Source organism: Chenopodium album, chromosome 4 (genome assembly GCF_948465745.1).
Source record: "Chenopodium album chromosome 4, dcCheAlbu1.1, whole genome shotgun sequence".
In the NCBI taxonomy this organism is placed as follows: Eukaryota; Viridiplantae; Streptophyta; class Magnoliopsida; order Caryophyllales; family Amaranthaceae; genus Chenopodium; species Chenopodium album.
In genome coordinates this window covers 45,550,699-45,559,232 of record NC_137837.1, presented here as the reverse complement: position 1 = coordinate 45,559,232, position 8,534 = coordinate 45,550,699, and positions in this window count along the sequence as shown.

Genomic DNA, 8,534 nt, shown 5'->3' with positions numbered 1-8,534 from the left:
AAATCGGAGAAAAAGGGCCTCTCGGGCCCGATCGGGCGCGCAAGCTACCCAGAATTCAGCAGCATTTTCGCCCGATCGGGCGACGCAGCCCGATCGGGCGCGTAAGCGACCTAGAATTCAGAACCATTTTCGCCCGATCGGGTGAAACAGCCCGATCGGGCGCGCAAGCAATGTTGAATTCAGAGATTATTTTCGGCCGATCGGGCGCTTTTTTTGGAAAATGGAGTGAAAGGAAAAGATATGTCGGGCGAAGCTCGCCCGATCGGGCGAGCAAAGGGCGAAAATTTTGTTCGCGTTTGCGCCCGATCGGGCGCGCAACTTGAGTTCTGGAATTTCAAACCTTCGCCCGATCGGGCGCGCCTACAGCCCGTCCCCCCTTTATTTTCTTTTCTCTTCTTTCTTTCCTCACTTTCTCCTTATTTCATCTTCTTCATTTCACTTTCTCTCTCTAAAACCTCCATTTTCAAACCTTCAACTTACACTTCAATCCAAGATCTCCTCCAATTCTTCCATCCAAATTCAAAAATTCTTACATATTCCATCTCCCGTCATCCTCCTCTACCATCTACACTAATTTTCCCCTACTTTCTCTCAAATTTTCTCAAACCCTAAGAGAGAGAAACCTCAAATTTTCCACTATTTTACAAAGCAATGGCCTCAAAGCGTTCAAGGAATCAAAGGGGTGAGAGCTCAAGTGCACCACAACCAACAATCAACCCGGACCTTCAAATTCCGGGATGGGAGGAGGTTGTAATCACCTCGGAGGAGCAACGGGTTAGGATGGTCAACCTCATCGATCGTCAGGTAATTTCTACTCGTTTCATTCATCATCCTACATTAGTTAGGCTAGGTCTTGATAAATATGTGGAAAAATTGTTCAAGGGCATAGGCATGAGTGGTTTTTTTCAAATGTGCCATGATACTTTTGATTATTTAACATTGGAATTTATCTCAAGTTTTAATGTTATTAAAATGAATGCACTAATCACTCATGTACAATTCCGATTATTAAACAACGATGTGAGACTAACTCTAAAAGAATTTGGAAAGTTGTTTGATCTAAAATCGGATAAACCTATTGAGCCCTCTCAAGACCACACCGCCGTGGTCTATAAGAGGTTAACTGGGGAGGATTTAGTGAACCTCCAACATGCCAAAGGGACGTGGATTCAACATCCCGTCCCAAAGCTTTGGCAAAGATTTGTCGGCCTCACTATTTTTTGGAGGCATGAACCGGCAAATGTTCGGAGAGATGAATTGGAACTATTGGCATCCTATATAATTCCTAATGCTGAAAAATTGAACATACCCCATAGGATAGCCAATCATTTCCAAAGGGCGGCCAATGCGGCCGAGGCTAGTAGGTCTAGAGCGCCTATTTACTTTGGGGGGTTAGTGACCCATATTGCTAGGAAACACTTAGGTTGGAACCCCGATGGCCATAGGAAAGTTGTGGGATCGAACCTAATGGACCTCTCCTATTTAGGGAGTTTGAACTGGGTACAACCGGTGGGGAGTGATACTTGGTGGATTGTCCACCGACAATCGGGTAGGAGGGACCAAGCCTTTACCTTACCCAACCCTGCCTTGACCAAATTTGAGAGGGGGAAGCCCTCTTATACTTTCGAGATAAATGGTCAAGGTGAGGTTCAACCACATCACCCCTCGCCACAACCCCACCAATCCCCCATTCACCACTCACCACCCTACCAACCACCCCCACCTTTCACCTATGGCATGCCCACTTCCTCGGTCGATTACAATGTCGACCTCAATGCCCCATATGACTTTTCGGCTTTTAGGAGCTAATTAGACCGCATTGAGACGGGGCAAGGGAGGGTTGAGGGTATGATGCAAAACCTAGACTCTAGGTTAAGCACCCTAGATGGGCGGGTTGGTCTTATAGAGAGGAACCTAGGGAGGGGCCTTTACCCCATGTATGATGATTATGCCCGTCGGGGGGCTATTCCTCCCGATTCACTTACTCCCGATTGGTTCCAATACCCCCAAGGAGGGTATTCTCACCCCGGTGCTTATGGTACTTATGTGGACTACTCTTCGGTCCACGGATATGGGGGTGATGCTCCTTATGGGGGTATGGGTGGGAATGTAGACCCTAACTATTATGCCGGTGGTTCGGGGTATGGTGGTGGTGGCTCTAGCCATGGAGGAGCCGGTTCTAGCCACGGCGGGGGCTATTCTAGGATGGATGAGGATGAGGTGTAGGCTACTCTCCCAAGTCAATGAGGGCATTGCTTGATTTGGCTTGGGGGGGTGTTCTTTCACTTGGAAATTCTCTTCCTTCTCTCTCTTTATTTGCTTTCTAGTATAGTTTTTATTTGCTTTCCTAGTGTAGTTTTTTATTGCTTTCTTATATTTGAAAAATCCAAAAATATATTCCAATGAATTGTAAATCATGTTTCCCTGTGCCCCTTACTTTAGAAAATTTGTTTTGATTCTTGGTATTTGATGATGAATATTGTGGATTTGTTGGTCATGATTTGAAGTCTAATTGTTTGGATTCCTAAACTTGCGTCAATTTTGCCCAACTACTTGTGAATATAGTGCTTGACTAGTTGATTTGGTTAGGAAATGTGTGATAGTTCCATAATTCCTGGTATGTCAATAAATTTGAGTATTGATTTGCATCTATGAGTAGTGTTTCATGACTTATTATTATGCACACGAGGAGGATGAAGGCGTTCATTCTTTTAGGTAGCCTTCAGAGTATTAGATACATTTGTTCCCTTCTTGTTACCCATGTTGTTTCTTGTGCCCTTTTATTGTTTATAGCCACATTACAAGCCTTAATTGCCCCATTGGTTACTAGTCCCAAGCTTGGCTTGGGGGAGCTATTAGTGAGTGAGGTGAGGGAGTTTGTAGTGTGCACATTATTTGCACAATTTGGGTGGGTTTTGAGAAGTAATTTGTTCTTGATCATATTTTTGTTTTTATGAGTTTGAAAGTTGAATATATTTGAGAAAGATAAAAGTGTGATGGAAAAAAAAAGAAGTTCAAAAAAAAATAAAAATGAGAAATTTGAATAAAAGAAAGTGAACTTCTAAGAAAAAAAAAAAAGAGAAAAATGTTTGATGTTCAAATGTTCTAAGTGAAGGTTAATCAAAAGAAAAGAAAGAAAAAAAAAGTTGAGTTTCAATGTAAATATTTCAAGTTATGAGTTCAAGGTTTGTTATTCACTCTTGTTCCATATTGTCATATTTTTATAAGTGAAATTGTGAGTGTTGGGATTGTTTTTATTGTTTGAAGTATATTTGGTGGATTGTTGTTGGAGTTGTTTATGTTGGAGATGTGTATGATCATTATTTTTTATCATGGGTTTATTAGGATTTGGCTCCCTTTTAGCATAGCTTTTCTCTCACATAATCCCAAATTTATCCTACCTTTACCCTAGCCTTACATTACAAGCTTAAAAGACCTTCCGACCTTGTGCATAGAAGTTATGTAAATGTCAAAGTGTTGTTTTTCAATGCAAGTTATGACTTGGCATATTTCGAGTCGACTAGTAGGATGAGCGTTCAATGTTTTTTATACACACGAGAGTGTGAGTTGGGAGGGCATTGTTCACATTAAAGGGGTTGGGTGGAGAGCGATCGAGTACATTCTTTACTCGCCACACAAATGAGAGTTGAGTGTGTGAGCACTAGTCGTGAATTCTATATGCTCTTGTGGTTTGCTTTATTTGACAATTGTTGGGGAGGAAGGGTGATTGGATGAATAAGATTGATTGATGTTGAAGCATGTTCATTTAATTTTACCTTGAATCGTTGGCTTTTGATTTGTTTATTGGGGTGAAGTATGTTTTATATGTTCATTGATGAGCTCTTTGCTTAGGGACAAGAAAAGGTTTGGCTTGGGGGAGTTTGATATGTCTATTTTATATAGTGTTTTACCCCCGTCCCGTGGTGATTATTAGTAGTGTTTTTGGCTCTTTCGGGCCACTTTTATTACTAATTTGTGTGTTTTAGTGTTTTCGTGGTTTTGGTTGTATTTTACAGGAAATTGCACTCTTGGAGCATTTTTCCGGGCCTTATTGGATTTACTACGGAAGCTAGAAGGACACGACCACTTTTGAAGTCCAAGCCTCGAAGATGAAGACCGGGCCTGATCGGGAAAGCATACGCCCGATCGGGCGCGTGTTTTTCCTAGAGTCTGATTAAGTTTAGTTTAATTCTTGTTTTAGGAGAAGTTTATATACGTTTTTGTACGGAATAATTACGGACCTCTTTCTCTTAGACTTTCTCTCTCTAATTAGTATTTTTCTCTCTCTTAAATTCTCTCTAAACTTTTGTTCTTAATACTTCCTTTAATTCCAGATTTATTCTTGGTACAATTTCGTCCCTTTTAATTTCAGCTATTTTAATTGCTTTCTTGATTATGCTTTTAATTATTTACTTGATTGGCTTAGTTATGATGATTAGTGAGTAGTTCCATTCTAGGGTTTATGGGGATCCATAATTAATATGAAGGGATAGTTTGTTATTATTGATTATTGATATTGCATGATAATTTCCTATTGAATTGTTTTAATTCTTTGCAATTAGATTATGAATCGAGCAGATGTAATTTGATTGTGAATGTTTAGCAATATTATTGAATTGATGAATCGAGCAGATGTTGATTTAATATTAAAGGCTAATTTTAATAGGAACTTAGGTCTAGTAAATTGCGAGAGCCTGTTAGGTCTATGTTGATTAATAAATTGCGAGAGCCTGTTAATCATGTTATCTATGCATTGTTAATTATCAATTACTTCATTCTATCCCGGAATATTAATTATTGGTGAACCTGTGACCCTAGGCTTCCTTATTATTGTTTCTTTTCTCCCTAAACTTATTCTTCGTAGTATAGAATTCATACTTAAAAATATTGGTTACTTAGATAATTTAGATTATAATAATTAATTAGAATTAAAAAGACCTGTTTCCCTGTGGAGTTCGACCCTACTTCCCTATCTACTGTAGTTAGTGATTTAGGTAATTATTTTTTATTAGGGGATACGACTTTACCCTGTCACTACTCCCTCCCCACAAGGTCTCACATCGCCAATAAGCGCATAAAAATCAATCATAGAATCTTCAAAAGAAGAACACTCATGATCTCCATCCCCCTCAAACATCCAACTTCCAAGAGGAACAACATAATCTCCTCCACTACATTCATGAACAACAACTCCCTCAATTTTCTTAAAGCCCAAAGTCTCAAAACCATGCATGAATGGATGCAAATTCATTTGAAAATCATCTCTCTCCCATGAAGCATTCTCAATGAACTCATTTAAAAGGCTATGGGTTTTCTTTTGACTCTCAAATAACGCATTGGACATAACCTCAAACGAGTCTAGATACTCATGGATAGAAGAATCACAATCATACACAATAGACTCATCAAGATGGGAAGGAGGGTTGGGATAATCAAGTTCAACACTCTCTTGGTTTTCAACTCCTTCACCATCACTAAAATGCTCACAAAAGGGATCCTCACCCTCTCTTTGTTCCTCAAAATCATCATCATTATCCTCAACACACACACTGGATGTGGATTTTTAACATACAAGCATCAAGGATGACAATTCATTTTCCAACTCTCCTTTTCTTTTCAATTCTTCATTAAAAAGATCCTCACCCACTCTAATCAACTTCAATTGGCTCCTTAAAGTTTCCATCATTTGTCTTTCTAAGGGCCTAAGATTAGGATTCATCTCTAATTCCCTAAAAGATTCATCAATTTGGCTATAGGGGACTAGAGACTCATCAAAAGAGTTTGGAGAATGAAAAGGCAAAGAGGTTGACCAATAGTAAAAGAAGAGTCTCAACCAAGGATAGGACCATGCACATTAAAATCGTGAGCATTTTCATTAAATAGGGGAGAGGGGACCAATCAAACAGATGAGATTTGTTATTAAGGGAATGTACTACATCACAAGAAGACATGGCAAATAATGAAGAAAATTGAAACACACCATTAGCATCAACTTGAGCATGTACTTCATCATCCTGAACAAAACAGGAAATAGAATCGAAAGCACTTGTTCTAGGTTCACTCATGGGATCATTTGACAATTCATGGGAATTCATGCTAATATAAAAAGAATCAAGACATTGCACATAAATATTAGGATCATGAATACCCCTATTATAGACTTCCCAAGCAAACCAAACATAAAAATCCCAAGCATCTTCGATAGAAAATGCTCTAAATCTACCATTATGCATTCCTTCAGCTATATCCCTAGTTTGTTCATTCAAACCAAAATAACAAATCTCACAAGCCTCCCAAAGACTACAACGATTATAGTCAAGAAATCCTTTAAGTCTTTTGAAATATTCACAAATAGGCTCATCATCATATTGAGGAAATGAGAGACATGCCATTTTTTACAAAGCAAACAAATATAAAATAAAATAAAAGTATATACAAAGACCTAGACTCAAGCAATAAAAACACTCAAACATAGACATCGTTCCCCGGCAATGGCGCCATTTTGACGAGGGGTGGAACTAGGTCATTGAAACTAATCCTCCCTCGGTCAAACTAAATTTATAAACACTTAACAAACCTATATACTAGAATATAGGCAAGTCAACGATCGAACCCAAAGGAACGGTAATGTTCAAGCGCTATCAATTATGTGCCTAAGCTAGGTCAAAGACAAAGATAAAGAGAGAACACAAACAACTAACAAACAAAGAAATTAAACAAATAAAGACTAGGAACGGTGATCAACAAGTAATCATGACAACTATAGAAACTTGGGAACAATATGCAAATCAATGGTTGTGAAGACAAATGGAAAGCTCAATCAAAAGAGTCAACAAGTTATCTCCTAGAGGTCAAACTAGCGCCAACTACGAGATACTCTAACTAGGAGCATCACTAATCAAGCTTAATCGACAATTGCAATTCTTAAATCAATGGTCCGTATCATTAGAAATTACAATGAAATCTAGCATAATTCTCAAGGCCTAATCGAATTACACACATGCAAAATTCTATTAATCACTTTAATCTCAACAATTAATCAACACAATCCCCAAATTAAGCACAATCAATCAATCATACAAGTTTAACTCAATTCCTAGCAAATAACTACTCTAACATCGTCATCAAATCAACTAACAACTAAAGAAATCAAGAATCAACAATATATGAAGAACAACTACACTAATCAACAGTCAATTATCAAAATCAATCCAAAAAAATATGAAATCAAACAAAGCAATAAAATGAGATAGAGTTAAGAATGCTCATTGATAATAGAGAAAATCTCCAACACAATTGTCACCATTGAATCTTCAATCTCTCAATCACCATTGAAATTCCTCACTTTCTCTCTCTAAAATCTACTCCTATACTAACCCTAAAACAGGAGAGAATATCTCTCAACTAAGCTAAGAATAATGATATAAAATGTGAAATGATGCTTCTTCTAAACTTGCCCAAAAAATCGGGTTTACAAAGGTATTTATAGAGGCGCAAAAACAAAAACTAAGCAAACAAATACCCAGGAAGGCGCGCCCGCGCTGCACGGTAGGCACGCTCATGCTGCAGGGGTGGTGCGCCCGCGCCAAGGGGTGGCGAGCCCGCGCATCTCTGGGTTTCTTCGATCTTCTCGTGGCTTCGTGCGTTCGCTAAGGTCTTCGAATGAACGGACAATTATGATGATGATGAAACTAAGTGAGGCAGTCCCAAAAGCACATGATTGTGGGTTCAACACCCCGTATTCATGAGACCACGGCTTGAGAGCGCAAGAGCTAGAACTTGGAGAATCCACTTTCTTGCATCTTGAGCTTTCCAATTGCCAAGAGCTTGCTCCAAAAGCTTCCTCCACCTTAGTAAATCACTAATATCAAGACCCAAACCTCGTACAATACCTACAACCACGAAAATAGAGCAAATAAAGGAGAAAAGACTAGAAAAACCATAGTAATGCACAAAAATTACAAAATAAGAGAGGAAAGGTAAGACTAAGAACAAAAGCATAAAACTAAGCATTTATTAAGCATGAAAGCCATGAAAAGATGGTAAAAACAACCTAAATGCTCATCAAAGGACAAGTAGGAGATTGAAAGGAATAATGTCTTTCGAACAAGTGTACTATTCTGATAGTGGGTTCAGCATTATTAGAAAGCTAATATATTCCGTAAGGTCAAGTGATCGGAATGTCTGTGTGGAGGCTGCTTCCAATTAGTAAAATTGATGCATAATTAATATTACTGCTTAATCTTTACTGAACCCTTCGGGTCACACCCAAGCAACCAACGAGCCGAAGCGACGAATTTATTCGGAAGGAATTAATGAGTTGACCGAGTAATATTTATTTAGACGTCGTAAATTCGAGCTTAGAGCGTCAAAAGCGAGCGTTAGAAGTCGCGTCAAAAATGATAAAAGGCGAGACATGCAAATAGTAATAAATCAACATATTTCCAAAATACCCCTAGCATCGGAGTGCCCCGAGCAATCCGAGTGCTAGGGGCATAATACGTAGCATGGTGGCTTGTTGGGGTTTGGTGAGT